This window comes from Anas acuta, chromosome 9 (genome assembly GCF_963932015.1).
Source record: "Anas acuta chromosome 9, bAnaAcu1.1, whole genome shotgun sequence".
Classification (NCBI taxonomy): Eukaryota; Metazoa; Chordata; class Aves; order Anseriformes; family Anatidae; genus Anas; species Anas acuta.
This window is the reverse complement of record NC_088987.1, coordinates 1955286-1971637: the sequence shown is the minus strand read 5'-3', so window position 1 is coordinate 1971637 and position 16352 is coordinate 1955286. Positions and strand designations below refer to the sequence as shown.

At 46.5% G+C, this 16352-nt stretch overlaps 1 long non-coding RNA gene across 3 annotated transcripts; it reads right to left on the bottom strand.

Moving 5' to 3' along the window:
- Positions 1-7804: 7804 nt before the first annotated feature.
- On the bottom strand, positions 7805-15780 carry LOC137861146 (uncharacterized). Of its 3 annotated transcripts, XR_011099414.1 has the most exons (4): positions 13875-15780; positions 10183-10315; positions 8716-8876; positions 7805-8165 (listed from the first exon to the last, which is right to left on the bottom strand). It is a non-coding gene; the product is annotated as an uncharacterized lncRNA (long non-coding RNA). The 3 variants fall into 3 exon arrangements; XR_011099413.1 differs by having other exon boundaries at positions 8716-10315; XR_011099415.1 differs by having other exon boundaries at positions 7805-8129; positions 8716-10315.
- Between the last annotated feature and the right edge of the window lie 572 nt (positions 15781-16352).

Sequence of the window (16352 nt, the reverse complement as noted above, 5' to 3'; positions counted from 1 at the left end):
ATTTAATTACGGACTCCGGGCCCAGCAATTACAGAAATTATTGCTACTGCGAATTTTCTAATTGTAAGAAGAATTTCAGCTAAATAAGATGTGCAGAGGCAGCGGCACGCGTGTTACTCGCATGTAGGCCAGTTAATAACCCATGCTGCTATCTCATTAAAAGCATTCCATTTTTCACACCACATAAAACCACGTAGCTTAGGACATGCCAGCCAGTCCTGGGTGTGACAAAAGCAGTTTTGCCTCAGGTGTGGATGCAGTCGGATGATCCCTTTCTCAGCGGTCACATCGATCCCGTGGTTCTGTTTGGGTACTACAGGAAAAGCTTTGAATCCACCCAGAAAAAGCCTCCTCCTTCCCCCTGCCCAGGTTCTCACAACGTAGGGCAGGTCCTGCTCCTTGGGTGGAGGTGGGAAATGGGTGGGAACCACCTGAAGGGGCTCCTTCCCCTCTGTTATTTATGCTTTGTACCCCAAATCGCCTTTATTTAATACTGCTTCTACAGGTTTCCTTCGGTTTTAACCCGTGTGCGGGGCCGTCAGCTGGTCCAACTGTTCTGCCATTAAATACAATTTTATTTTACAGCGCACAGATGTACTCCAGTTGAGTTGCTGCCAGATTTTAATGATAATCTCTCTTAAGAGCCATTTAGCGAGGTAGAGGTGAAGTCTCGCACTGCAGCAGAGAGCAAACCAGATGCTGTGCTCACGTCCTAGTTTTCAATTACACGGCTCTGACCTTCACCTGTTACTTGATGTCAGCCTCCTGAAAAAGCCGCGACGATCCCAGTGTTTGCTGGAAAACTGTTCATTAATATCAGAGTGACCAGCTTCATGGGCATCTTATTTTAAAAACACCCCGGTGCCACCCCATGTCCTACATATCAAAGGGAAGAAGCTCCAAAGAAGCCAACAAATGAGGCACGAGTGCATGTAGATGAAAATATTCAGCCTCTGCAGAGCGCTCTGGATAAACCCTAAATTTTCAGGGAAACCACAGAAGGAAAAATGAACTTAAACTAAATCAGATCCATTTCTGCCCTAGCACATGCCCTTGGGTTCGGTCAACAGCCCCCCAGCTGGGCCCTGAATGAGGTCCTTTCCTTCAGCCTCTGACAGGCTGTGGATTTCCCAGCACAGGACCCGGGTTTCCAAGGGGCAGCCGAAGCTCCGATGCGGTGGCGCTTGCAGCTCCTCATGGCACGTGAACATCTTCTTCCTTACAGCCCCACACTGCCGAATTAATTTAATACTTACAAACCCTTGCAGGGAAATAACACAGCGAGCGCAGGAATTTACAGGAGATGTACAAGGCAGCTGTAATCAGAGCCATCTCAGCAGCAACACCACGTAATTTGTGTGTCATCTTTCAATCACAGCTCCCTTAATGCATCCTTGAAAAATGAGGACGGCATCAGTCACGGCAGATTTAATAGCCAGGTAGATTTATACTGGAACAAAGCCAGAGGCAACTTCACACGTTAAATAGCAGTGTTGGGATTATTTTAAATGCTATTATCCTGCTCAGTTTTGTTTTTAAACTGCATTAAAAACCCCCAGGAGATTCTGCAGTATTACAGACCCTTACAAGAAAAAAAAAAAAAAAAAAGAAAAAGAAAGAAAGAAAGAAAAAAATAAAAAGAAAGAAAAACCACACAGCATTACCAGAAACATTTACTGAACTGTGTTTGTTAAAATAAATCTGACAATTCCCACCTTGCTCATGCTTAGCAGGTGGCAGGTGGCAGGGAGGGAGGCAGGCACGAGGAGCTGCCACCCTCGGTGGTCCCAAGGAGTGGAAGTGGGGAGCAGGGCAGGAGAAAGTCCCGGCTAAAGCTGGAGACCAGATTTCCTGCTGCAGATCACTCAGATCAGAAGCAAGGAAACCCTATCTTGCTCCACAGAAGGAGATGTGTGGAAAATCTCTGCCTCCTGGCATTTCCCCGGGAGTGCCCACACACCTTCGTGATGTCTCCTCCCTGGGAAGCTCAGAAATTGGCCACAAGCATCTGTCCTCACACCACAGTCCTAGAAAACTGAACCTTGTTAATGCAACTTTTTACTAAGTTTTCAAACCAATGTGTGCAAATGGAAGGAATTTACCCCAAAACAGTGCAAATAGCAGGGGGGCAGATGGGGCACCTCTCCTGCACAGGGAATCCCCTCCAGAAGGGAGTTTGCACACCTATACACTCAGCTCGTTTGCCACCAGGGACAACTCATCAGGAAACCTCTGGTGTGGCAGTTGTGAACCCCCTTTACATGGGTCTGGGGGCTGCGACCAGACCTCTTTGGGTCGCCAGGAGCAGAGGCAGTCAGCGGCTGGCCCCCAGCAGGGAGCCTGCGGGGACGGCTTCCACTTAAGGCAAATGATGGCTGTGTGCTCTTCAGAGAAAAAAAAAATCCCAAGCAAATAAAATGCATGTCACCTGCAATCTTAAACCTGACATCCACTCTATTTATTTTTCCCTCGGGATTTATCCCCCTTTAAATCAATGCCCTGAAATTACAGCCTTCCCATGGGCGCGCAGATCCCATAAATCTCCGACTTTTAATACTACTTTATTTCACGACTGACGAGCGGCAAGCCCTGTCAGAGGGGATAATTAAGGAAGTTATGCTCGGTGTCACCGGACAGTGCTGAGCAGTGCTCTCCTGGTGCCTCTGCTCGCCTCTCGCTCCCCAGGAGGCCCCAGCTGGATTTAGGGTGCAGCAGGCAATGCTGTCTGGAGCCACCCCACCTCCCTCCTGCCCCTGCTCAAGACCTCCCGTTTGGGCAGTGTCCTGCATACACGATGCACAGACCCACAGGAACCCCCGTGGACCTCGCCCTGGCTCTCCTCCAGCTCCTCCTGTCTGCATTTCACCCAGGAGCGGAGTTTAATGGGATGGCACAACTGGAATTTCGAAACCCGAGCTGTATGCATCAGGAGATTTAATTCTGATCTGCACAGATTTGCCTACAGAGGGACTTGGTGTTGGGGTAAGGCACATTGTCCCCAAATTCCTGCTCAGCAGCCTCTCTCCCCATGGAAGCCCTGACACAGCCCCGCAGCCCCTTCCCTCCCCAGGACTGCTCTCAGGACCTGCTCTGTGACTCCAGGCACATTTGGCCAGGTGCTGGCTGAGCCAGGCAGAACTGAGAAGCCATCCAAGCTCAGAACCTGTTGCCCTCATCCTCTGCTGCCCACCCAAGTCCCTGGGTGGGATTTTCTGGGGGATTTCTGGCTTTTTCCCCCAAAACAAGCACCAGCGGCCAGACGCGGAGCTCAGCTCTCAGCTTGCACTTTGCCAAAAGCCCGGCGAGCTCAGCTCGCGCAGCAGCTGGGGCTTTCTTTAAATGTCATTTTTAATATTTAATCACACCGGATGGCCTCAATATTTACAGCATAAGCCACTTCATTGGGAAGTTAAATATATAGCCGAGATATTTAAGGAAACTGATTCAGAGCCACATAAATGTAATTGCACTTAACGTGACCTGGGAATGAAATCACACCCAGTTCACTTTCCTGCAGGATCCTTAAACCCCATTTTGAATGCGTTATGCTAAGTCCATTTCTCTCAGTGTGTTTCTGAGGCAGAACTCACTAACGCAAGAAACCCAGAGCACTGGGATGAAAAAAAAAATAATAATAAAATAAAGAAAAAGGAAAAAAAGAAAAAAAAAAGAAAAAGAAAAGAAGTAGGATGTTTTTCTGTGATTTTTGGGCTGGTGTCGAGTCATTCCTACCTGGCCCAGGGGCTTGCTGTGGCAGGGGCTGGCTCTGCCCACGCGGGCAGCCCTGGCCTGGTCTCAGCACCCAGCAGGAATCGGTGCCAGCTGCTGCGGGAGGAGAGGATTTTCACAGCTGCTCCCCACGAGGAGCAGGGCAGGATCAGATCTGCCGCTGATTAATCAGGAGCCGAAGCAAAACCGCCAGCTGTGCCAACGTCAGCTCTGCAGACGGGCTCCTAACAGTTCAGGGCTCACGGCTGCCAGTAGCTTTTTCTGCATAGGACAGGAAAGTTTCAAGTCCAACGCAGCCCAGAGAACTGCTTTGGTTTCTTCTCGCCTGCCCATCACCGAGAGATTTGGGCTGAGCACCCCGCTACCCCACGGGATTTACCATTCTGCAGCTTTATTTAACAGGGAAGAGGAAAACTGTCAAACATTTTATCGCCTGTGGCAGTCAGGGCACGATACGTGCTGATAGCAACCCAAGATGATAACGCAACAGCATAAAGTCGTGCTGGAAAGAGAAAGGAAGGCAGAGATCTTGGCTGGTGATCCTGCCTCCCTTTGTAATGAGCTCCTGCACCAGCAGGGGTGAAATTGCTTGCCAAAATCACATGTAATTTATCCCATGTTTAAACACACACTGGCAACCCAATTACTGTTTTCAGGCTCGCAGAGTTTAACATATCCCTGAGTTATTGAACAGAAGCTCGCTCTCATCTCCCATAACGGGTGCCTTAATGGGTGGTGCCACCCTGCAGCGCCCCAAACACCCAAATCCCACCCAGAACATGTGGATTTTCTAGGGAACTCAATTCCTCCATCTCTTTGAAAGAAATGGGAGGAAAACAAGGCTACCTTCAAAGACACCATCTAGATGGACAACTGCTTCTTGCTGCACCCACACCCACGGAAAAACCACAGCTGTGCCAAACCAGGGGCACGACCTGCTGGGGCCTCCGGGGGTCTTGGAGATGAAACGGGGGGAAAAAGAAGACAAATATCAGCCAGCCCGGATATTTCAGCACAGGACGGAGCTCTCAGGCACACGGCTTCCCCTGCCATGTTACTATGGTGATTTCGCGACGGACAAAACCCCACGATGTGGCCGTGAGCCCCAGCTCCCAAGCAAGATGCTCATCTGCCCATTAAACAATACCAGGGTTTGTGAGTAATAATCAAAAAGCAATTACACCACACACAGACCATCGGAGCTCACCCCACCGAGCGTGAAGGTCAAACACATTATATTAACTAGGTATCTGCCCGCTGGAAACCCGCAGCTTGGTGGACTGAATCAATACTTCTGGCGTTAATAATAATGACAAGGATCGCCAGCACTACTTCAGTTACCTACACCAACGAGAAATGCCATAAATATTGCACTAAATCACGTGCAAACAGCCTGCATGCAGGAGATCGAACTGTATGAAGCTACCATGCCGTAGAAAAATATGTATATACACTTTAAATATACTTCCCATACTTTATAGAGACGTGGTGAATTTTGCTAACTGTTCAGGGACCCAGATTACTGAGTATTTAGGACCCAAAAGTACACGTTTTGGCAGTTAGTGCTGTACTGAAAATCACTCCTTCATCACAAGGTGCTGGTGATGCTGAGAGATGCTGGGGTGGTGTGACGGTCTTTTTGTGCTGGGGTCTTCCTCGTTTTCTTTCTGCCAAAGGGTAAAGCTCTCTGCAAGGCTCCCAGAAGAGTTTGTAGGATTTCCAAACCTGTTTCCCACCGGGAGCAATGTGCTTGTACAGGCAGGGCTCCGTAAGGGGAACACCAAAGAGGAGCAACAGCAGGAGGCAGGCAGCAAAAAGGCAACAGATGGCTGAGACTTGTTGGAATTACAGCCTGTGGTACAAGCAAGAGCTCGCCATCATCCTGCCCAACAGAAGCAGCTGCCCTGGTGTCCTAAATCATTTGTTTGCCCAGCCTCTGCCCCCATCTCCCCTCAATCCTCTTCTCCCAGGAGATGCACGCAGCATCCTCGGGCCGGGCAGCAGGGTAAATTCCTTCAGCAGCACGTGTAATTTCATTACTTGAGTGACAGCAACCCATTCACTGCCTACACCGGGGCCACTATTAAAGCAATTACCTGGGATCGATGCAGGACGGCAGCAGATTTAAATCCTGCCTCGCAGCAAGGCGCTGGAACTGCTGCTCCAGACAGGTCGAACTCGTAACACCGTGTTCCCTCTGAGGCACCCAGCCGAGTGCAGCCTCTGCAAGGTCCTCGCTCACGGATCTATACAAAAACGCCCTTAAAAAACCCAGTGAGGTCGTGTTGCTGCTGTTTATTCCTGCCGAGCCCTCATGCAGGCAGTGTGCATGATGCCAGGGTGAATGCCAGCTCTGGGCTCAGCCATGTCCCCCCAACAGCAAGCTGTGCACCCCAAAAAACAGCTGGTGGGCTTCAGGGTAGTGTAGAGATTGTGAATTTTCTTTTATGGGAACTGTCAGATTTCAGGTATTTGCAGAAATCCCTGGGTGAAGACGAGCTGCACTATTAGTGTTTGAGATGTCCCGTGTTCCACGCATGCTGTGACCTGTTTGCCCCACGGCCCCAAGCCGTGCAAACACTGTGGCACCTGCATGAGCTGCCCAACTTTTTGGCTTTTTACCACTGACTCAATGCTCTCAATGGGGTTCTGGCTTTCCAAGAGTACTTGGGTTCACCAAGGCACCATCCAGGTGAGTTCAGGATGCTTTGTAATGCCTGGGGAGCTGTTGGGCACTGGTTATTTTTGCAGCTTCCCACTTTACGACATTCTCAGGTTCTTCAAACTGTTATTCAGCATTTCTAGCCTTATTTGCAGACTAAATCCCTGCCTGGTGATGGCTGCCACGGGGCTCAGGGTTCTCTTTCCTCCTCCCTCCCCTCCCCTCCCTGAGCCCTGCAGATACCAGCAGCCTCTTGCAGGCACCGTATCTGCGCATCTCAGGCGCGTTACGACGGCGGCGAATTGCTTCCATGTGCAAAGATCAAGGCAGCTTTAAAGGGGAGGCCGCAGACCGCAGCTGATCCCATCGCAAGCTTTTGCTAGGCTACAGCTTATTTTATGGTAGGCCTTAAAACATCCCAGCACCTTACAGCGAGGGACCTTCACTCAGTGGTGTGAGGTTTGTGGATGGAGAGTACCAGCAGAGTACGGTGGCAGAGGAAACCCCAAATGAGCAGAGAACCCCAAACCCAGCAGAGAAAAGGAGGCAGAGGAAACCCCAAACGAGGAAGCCCCAGCGGGAAGCAAAGTGTTTCGCAGAAGGCCCTGGGAGCCCGGCGATGATGGGAGGGAAGGAAGGACATCATCCAAAACAACAGCTAGGCGGCGAGGTGAGGGGCTGAAAGGCAGCTCTCCCTGCAGCAGATGGTGCAGATGTTCCCCTTCATCCACCCTCCATATGTTCAGACGAAACCCAACAGCTCTGCAGCTTTACTCTGGTGGAAACGGCGCTCTACGGGTGCACCAGGTGCCACGCGAGAGGCACAAACACACGGCACACATCACATCTCCTCCCCACCCATCACCACAGCTCATCTTGCCAGGCAAGGAATCCTCCTGGGGCACCTGTCCGTGCAGAGATGTGATGGGAGGCTCAACCCAAAGGCCTGGGAGGAAAGGAAAACGTGATCTGATGCGGACCAGGCGAGGAGTGTGACCGCCAGCCCCCTCCAGCAGGTCCCCACGCCAGGGGAATGTCAGACGCAGCACCTCTGCTCATCCCTCCCAGCAGCCAGTCTCTCATGCCTGCCAGGAACCCGAATGCCAAACTGGACATAAAACGCAAGGCTGCAGCCTGCTGCTCATCACAAGGCAGCCGGTGACGGAGCCTCGCAGCGCTGTAATCTGGTTTAATGGATGGCGAGAAGGGTGAGCTGGGCTCCGGCCAATTCGGTGCACTGAGCACCTTGTGCCTCCTCCGCACGGATCGATTTTCGCATTGGGTTTACAGGCGTAATTAATATTCATTCAGGATTAAGCCGAATAAGATTCCCAATGCATGAAGATGTTTATTATTTATTCATATTTAAGGCTTGTTAGATTAATCTATTTTAAATTACTGCATGCTGCCAGGCACAATTATTATAATTTATTAGGATAATTTCGGTGCTTTATTTCCATCTGAGACAACCTTGCAGAAGGTGCGTGCTGCTCCTCGCCTGCTCCGTAAAGCAACCCAAGCTGCTGCTAACCGAGCAGTTCCCTTCCAGCAGCAGTAGCTCAAGGCTTATCCCAGCTGAACACCGTAAAGCAACGGGCATCGCTTGGCAGCTCCAGGAAACCCTGAGGATCCTTCCTGCCTCTGCTTCCTGGGTGTAAACAGCTCCGCCTGACCTTTTGCTGAAGTGGTGCTCAGAGCAAGGGGTTAAGAATGTGGAAATCAAGTCTTCAGCTCCACGCTGTGCAAAAGACTTCATCTCATTTCTTTTTTCTTTCTTTAAAAAAAAAAAATACATATTTGCTTAAAAGCTGCAGAAACCATTATTACATTTAATTGATGCCCTCAGGGGCTCGAAGCTTTCATGAAATTTAATTATTTTCCACTAGGGCTTGCAAGGTAAAGGTGCAATTACAGCAGAAAAGACCGCATGGAGGGAGGGATGGCTGCCACGAAAGCCCCACAGCAGTGCCGCCACCGCTAAGCATGGATCCAGGCTGCACCATCATCTGCTGCAGCCACCGCAGGTCCCCTCCGCTCATTTTGGCCTTTAAAAATGAATTAAAAATAAGGCAGACCAACGTGACTCAATAAAGGACATATGAAGCTGCCATAATTACAGCGAGCATTGCTTCGTTCAGCAGTGTCCTCCCAGCAGAGCTGAAGACAGCGAGCACCCAGCAGGGTGCAGAAATGGGAACCCCCTGCTCCTGAGGTGGGTTTGGGGCAAGCCCTTGCCACATCGATAAAATGAGGGAAATCTCGAGACTCAACTGGCTGCTAACCAGTCGGTCCATGCTTGTACATCACCGTAAAAAACATCTCACCTTTGGAAAGCCATGAGTTTTCCCTGAGAGCACTCGGCGTGCCAGCACAGGAGGACAGACAGATGAGAGCTGCTTTGTGGTGCCACCAGCACCCCCGTGACTTCTCCCCCAGAAGGGCCATGCAGTGCACACTCTTCTGAAGCCAGCTGCTTAATCAGAGTCTCCCAGGAGTAAATGCAGCCAGCAGGAAAAAGAAAAAAAGACCAACTTTTTAACATAAAAGAGAAAAAGGCCTCCTTTGAGTTAAACAAATGATTTTCTGACAAAGAACGTCCTGGGGACAGGAAGACAATGTCTTGCTTTTGATGCTGCAGTGCTGTTCGTGAGATTAATGGTTGCACAGTTAAGATTTTACCCCAATTATAAATCTCCCTTAGCAAGTAACAAAATATAATTTAGTCTTATCTAATGGCAGACTAAATTTTAGCTATGCTTTGACTGGTAGTTTTCAGGCAGAGAATTTAAGAGCATTCACACAATTATTTCAGTGTGCCCTTCCTGGAATGCCTCCGACTTCAATATTAGGCTTTTGACATCCAGGGTCATGTCCCATCAGCAATAAGCAAACAATATTGGGGTGTTTGCCTTCTTCTCCCATGTGGGGCAGCCTCCAGTTTCCTCTACATTGATGAACAGTGGAGGAAAATCCGCCTCTCACTGTTGCCAAACTCCCAAGAGGGAAAAAGCTTCCCATTAAACTTCAATCCAACCAAAGACCCAGAGCAGATTCAGCCCCAAGTTCTAAATGAAATGACCAAAACCCAAACAAAGTAAATGCTACAGCCCTCATGCTCCTTTAGGTCCCCAGACTGAACTGCAATGTTCGCTGGGTTATCAAAACCACCATTTTCAAAGCCATGGCTTTTCCCCCCAGGGTGTTGGACCAAGCAAATACAAAACACATCCAATATTTTTGACACCCCGTAAGCTGTTATTTTAAACACAGTTTCAATAAACTACAAAAGTTGATACTGTTAGAGGCTTGAAAATATACGATCTCATTAAAAAACGCTGGCACTTAGAAAGATCTCTAGTGGCCAATCACAGCTTGGGGAGTGCTGTAATTTATAACTTTGATCCCCACAGCTAAACCATTTAATCTGATAATAAACATCAATCACTGATTTTTATTGCACCATTTTGCAGCCTGAGCAAAAAACCTTGCTCTCGCGGACAAATTAGGCACCCCAAAGTGACTCTTGCAAATAAATACCGACTTTAATATTCAGCAATATAATTCCATGGGATCAATTTTTTTATTTAAGCACTACTGGAGCTAGGAAAAAGTTTGTAACTACAGAAGTATCTACAAAGGCAATTCAGTCCAGTGTAATAGCACCTGGCAAGCAGGAGCCTGCCTCTCCAGCAGCTCAGTGACAACACATACTTACCATTACGTCTGTTACAGTTGTCGTCAGAAAGTTATTAAGTGTGTCCAGATATTCTGTGTGACAGCCCATAACTCACCATTAAAAACGATGCAAGATCCTATTACGTTCCCATGCAGACTGGCGTTGGCTCGAGGTACTAATCCACAATCTACCACTCAATAGCAGGGGAAATGGATCGGTCAGGCATAATACATTGTGCAAATGGATAACTGCCAGAAAAAATAAATCAGTTGGAGCCCATTAATATATAATGATGTCCAAGCTACCATTAATTCAGATACTCTTTCCCAACCAGAGAGCTATTTAAGAAGTAACTGAAATAATGATTTTCTTTTGGGCACATCAAACGTCCATCACTGCTTCATGCTGGATTCTCGGAGTCAGTGGAACAAGGCAGCTCTTCAGTATGCTTTCTGTCATGTTTTCCTGTAAACTGATATTTTCCAGGATAGAAAGATACGTAATAATTAAGTTAAATTATTTATAAAAGTTCCAGTCCAGGTAGAAATGGAAAATTAAGAAGAGCATAAAGGCCACCCCAGTCTTCCCCATGAATGCCTGCATGAGTCAAGCAGTCAGCAGCGAGAACATCGAAGGCTGCCAGTTACTCTTTTTTTAGCAGGATTACCCAGGGTTTTGCTCCAGAGGAGGAAAGTTAAACTTAAATGCCACTGTCCCAGAATGCACTTAGTAGACGTGATGGCCTTTTGAGAAAAAAAATTTTAAAAAAATATTGTTTCTCCCCCAAAAGAATAGAAAGAATAAAGTAAGGAATATTTGTCTTGAGACAAGCAACAGGAGAGGCTAAAATGGGCTTTTATATGTCATGACATGCCGACAGTGTGTGCTCGGGCCCCAGCTCCATCAGCCAGCACATCTCCATCCTCCTTAATCACCTCCCCAGAGCACCCTCTGCTCCAAGGAGCTTTGCTTACATGAAAAATGTATCACCTTTGTGCCGAGCACGGAAAATAGATGAAGGCACTTAAATTCGTGCCTTTTAGTCTTGCAACTCCACGAATGTATTTTAGTTACTGATTACAAATGTTGGAGCTCCTCAAAGTGAACTTTCCAGTTGTCTCCCGTACGCTCTCCAGTGTGTATATAAAATAGCTTTAACTGAGACTCACATCAGCAATTTCGTAAGTGTTGCATTAAATCTAGACAGTGTTTTTCATCTCAAGACAGAGAAATGCATATTAATCCAGCAGCAAAGCAATGCAATGAGAATTTTAAACATTTCTGTCAGTATCAGAAAAACCATAATACATTCTTTGCTAGACGAGATACTGAGTCATTTTGGTTCATTTGGAGGCCATTTGCTAACTTTATTAGGCAATATTCAGATGATGGATTTCAAAAGGATATTCACTGTAGAAACAGGCTTTGTTTCTGAAGACAGTAATTAGGTTAACCTCATGAATAAACTCTTTATATCAGCAGCCTGTACAAAACGAAAGTAGAAAAATGCAGAAGAAAATGAGAAAGTAAAAAAAAAAAATCATACAAATGGAAAAACTTAAATCTATCTACAGCACCCTCCATCTCACACTTCAAAAACATTTCATACATGAACAGAAATGTCACTGGACCAGGTGTACCAAAATGTACAGCGTTACGGGAGTGACACTGATGTTATTGTGCTCATGGTGGTGGTCGTATATGTGTTATTACCAACGCGTTGTTTAAAGGTTGATGCAGACCTATCCCACCACGAGGGCTCCCTGCACAGCCAGGGCCTGGGGCAGCAGCGGGGAGCAGGCCACCCCAAAGCCCCCTTAGGCACACACAGAGGTGAATTCGCCTCATGGCGACCCACAAAAGTGTTTGTTGGTCAAGTGGGGCCTTCACTGGCCGCTCCTGGAGCCGCTGGTGTGCGATGGGGCCTGGAGGCCACCTCAGACAAGCCCAGTGCCACCAGGCCATGGGGACAACAACAGGGCTGTGGGGACAGGCCCTGCCTCTTGCTCACCGCTGAGCAAGGAGCCACGGACACTTCAGACATTACACATGCTCGTTTGTTACAGGAGAGATGCTTAGTGGTGTGAAAAGGGGTGAAAGCTTGTAAAAATTGCAAAGGGAGACTTGAGTTAACAAGGTGCGGTTCGGCATAACTTCTGCAGACTAACGTAAGCTAAGGAACAGAGGATACTCAACATGAGGAACACCTTCAGAACAGATAAAGGACGTGGAAGCATTGGATCTAACTCTGAAGTGAGCAGGAAAGTTCATGCTGGGGCTGACAGAGAGGGAAAGGCAGCCCTGCTGCAAGGCTGCAGTGTCCACTGACTTCCAATGGCCACAGCCAACATCAATTACCCTGGGTCCCAAAGGTCACGTTACTTCACTAAACATCCAGAGATTTGACCTACAGAATTCATAACAGAAGGTGAAGGACAGAAGCATTGAAGAAAAAGGGTGAATCCCATTTTCATTAGACTGTTCACTCAGTGAATAGCTGTCTTTCACCCCAAAACATCCAGTAATTGTTCCATCCTTAGCAAGGTTAGTTCCAAAACAAGTTTAAAAAAAAAAAAAAAAGAAAAAAAAAAAAAAGAAAAAAAGAAAAAGAGCATACAGGCCTCAATTCAAATTTCAAATAAGGTCATTTGACATTTTAGTATGGGCTTAGGGCAAGAGCACACAGCCCACAGGCTTGTAACCCATTAGTTTAACCAGTACAAAGTGCACAGTGCTCATTACAAAGCTGGGACGAGCATTAAATACTAATGACCAACCTAACGGCCAACATGCCGTGAAGTGCGGATGCAAGGACTAGCAAAACCTGAGGTCATTTTAAGAGGCATTACAAAGGGTCTTAAGAAAGAGGTTGTTTTGATCATACTTCTATAGGCCTTCCCCTTCAGCAGAACAAAGCATTATATTACAGCACTAACAATGAGATATTTTTCCTTGAGTCAGCTTTAGAATAATGTTGACATTATAGTCAATACATTATATATCACTATATTTATGTCAGAACCTATTGGCATAAAAATAAATCAATCTAAATGCATAGCTTTTGTATTTAAATGAAGCCTGGCAATGCCATATCTTTACTTCAATTTTCACTCAGCCTCTTATGTGTGTATCAATCATTTCTGACAGATTTCATACACTGGGATATCACCTCTAGTCTCACTAAAAACTATTTTAAGTGAATTTTATATACAGAGACTGGAAAATCTGCTTTTGGGAGCTCTTTTTATAAGCAATACAGTTTTTGATAACTCAAGTTTTATTCTCGACCTCATTCAAGGTAATTCTGAATTGCAGGCCAGCACACTGGTAAATGAGGGGCACCCCGAGTCAGCCAGGCTGCACTGAAGCATCAGCAGAGACGAACAAGCTGGTTTCCAGCTCTGGCTAGCAGGTTGTTTCACCCCAAAATAGTGGCCAGAAGAGATCGCCCAGTAACCATACAAACCAGTCCAGTATAGAAGAGGCACCATGTAAGCATTTTAAGAGAGATTTCCCCAACAGACTTCATCTTGAGTAACAGACATAAGCTGATATGGTTTCATTGCTAGTCCGTTAAAAAAAAAATGCATCTAAAAATATAAAATATCCCCCAAAAATGTAAAGACAATCTGTAAGACGTTGACTAGCTCTGTGACTAAAGTAGAATATAAAAATGGCCGTAAGTCTTCAGTATTAAGTAAGTTAACCAATTTCCCATAAGTGACATCTGAGATTTTTTCAGCAATTTGCAATGGCCATATGTGACCCATTTCACCCAGGATGCCATAAGGCAGTTACTTCACTTACCTTAATTTGAAGTGGCCAGTTATGTTCAATCATCATTCCAGCTGACAAGAGAAATGCAGGATGCCAACTCCACTCTCTCTGAATTATTGACATTAACAGCTGTTTCATATCTACAGACAGAGCTTTGCAAACATGTAAACAAGTCAATTAATTATGATACTATAGTAAAATTGATTTTAATAATTTGAGGAACATCCTGATATTTTCAGATCTGCAGACACTATATAAAAATTAAAGATACCAGAAAGAGTAAAATTTGCTTGTTTGGAGGAAACAGAACAGGAACTATTTTCTTCCGTTTGCTGCAAGGCCCCACCTTCTGCGTGCAGAACAAAAAGACTCAATCCTAAATGCACGGATGACCTCAGATGGGTAAGCAGGCTTTCCATTGCAGGTCAGGTCTGCTTTCACAGCCCAGCTGGAACCTCTCCAGCAGCACTCTTCCAGCTCAATGTGACAATATGCACCCCAGAACCACTCAGAAACCCCTAAACTACTGCAATCCAACAAGCCTGTGCCACCAAAATGAGCTCTTAATAATGGGAAATTAGAGAAGTCAAGAGACCTTTGTGATGGGTACACCACGTCCTGACTGGAAAAGGGATTAGAAGTGCTCACCCTGCTCAAACGTACATCCATATAGGAAATCACCAAGTTTGCAGCACTGTTCTCTATGGAGGACACGATTTAGGTCTTAACCTGTAGAATACGGGGACTTTTTTGATCACTCCTTCCTTTTGGGGGCTTTTTGGATATAGTTGTTTTAAATAAGTTTATGTATATAGCAGAAAATAAGGCAGGGATCACTTCAGCTAGAGACTTAAATCTATGTTGTTTTACGCAACATTCAGGTTACACAAAACACATCAGGTTGGGGTCAAAAGGATTTTTGCTGAGGATGCTAACGTTGCCAGTCAAGAGCTCCAGTTTGTGGATGAAGACCATGGTTCAGCCCATCCACCAAACAGAAAACACAACAGCCACCACACTCACTGCGTTCATGTCTGGAGGAATGGCAGCAACTTCAGTCATTTGCATCCTGGGCAGAAACTCAACCAAAGACAGTTGTAATGGAGTCAGGGCAGCAAACTACAACAGTCTGAGGCAGGGGCCTTAAACATGCAAGTATTTCAGGAAATTAAGTATACACAGTTATAAATGCAGGGGTTGGACTAGATGATTTCCAGAGGTGCCTCCCAACCTCAGTCATTCTGCAATTCAGCTTAAATATTTATATATATATAATATGCATATGTGGGTGCATGCACGTGTGTATAGTTTGGTCACTTTATTACCCTACCCTATTTTACTTGCATGAGAAGAAATGAGTGACCTCTTCCTGCTGAAGACTATTGGTATTAGCATTTGCCTTTTGAAAGCAGCCTCCAGAATCAGGTAAATAAGTCACAGAAAAGCAGCAATTGCAGCCTTGAAATAAGACTTTTTTTTTCCTAGTGCAGAAAACCTTCCTTGCATGTTGATGTTGCAGCAGTGACCTCTAGTGACAAGTACCCCAGAAGAGGGAAGAGTTTGTTGGGATAAACTACACTGCTCACATCTTCCCTCCCTTCTCCTGGTCCAGCTCCATCTCCCCTATGCTCGGAGGATGAGCAAACCCCATCCACAGCCTGCTCCACCATCCACCTGGTGAACCTGCCCGTGGCAGACCTGCTCTGCCTCTTCTCTTTGCCCTTGTTCATCATCAGCTACATGCAGCAGGACGCTGCTGAGAGTTTATTTTACAAAATCTGGAGGCCACTAGTGAGCCTAAAAATTTGTCTGAACTCCCTCCTCTACTTTCTTTCTGGTCAAACTAACCGAGCCAGGCTCATCTTGAAGCTGAGGCTGCAACGGGCTGGTCCCCTTGCCAGGCCTGCCATGAACACAAAGGGGACAGGCACCCCAGTAAGACTCACCCCTTACTGAAGAAGCACATCCCAGCTGCAGATGGCTTGGAAAAGTCACCCAGCACTAGAACTGTACAGAAGACAAAAAAAGAAACTTCACTTCAGATTTCAAAAATCCATTTTCCCCTTTTCTGTTTGATGGTCAACCTGAATCCAAAATTATGCATCAGAAATTTGAAGCACCAACACTGCAGTGAGAAGAAGGCTTCATTTATTAGGGGAATGGGTGACAAAGGAACAAAAGTCAGACAGCTCCCATGCTCCACAGCCACAAATGGAAAAACAAGGTAAAAAAAAGTAATAAAAAATCAGTGAGCTGAAAAACCCTCAGGAAGGAAAGGCTGGGGTGTTTGGAGCTGAGCTGACACGGGTGTTACACCACATATAGAAGTGCACCGCAGTACTTCAGCAAGATGCTCAAGAGTACAGAGAATTTAGGAACTGAAAGTCTCAACAAGACATTAAGTTCCTCATTGCTGTCCTGCATGAAATGCTGATCCATGGGGAACAGCAGAAGTTGTCTATAATCATAATGTGTCAGTGCTAGACCAGGAGCAGAGATCTGTGACTG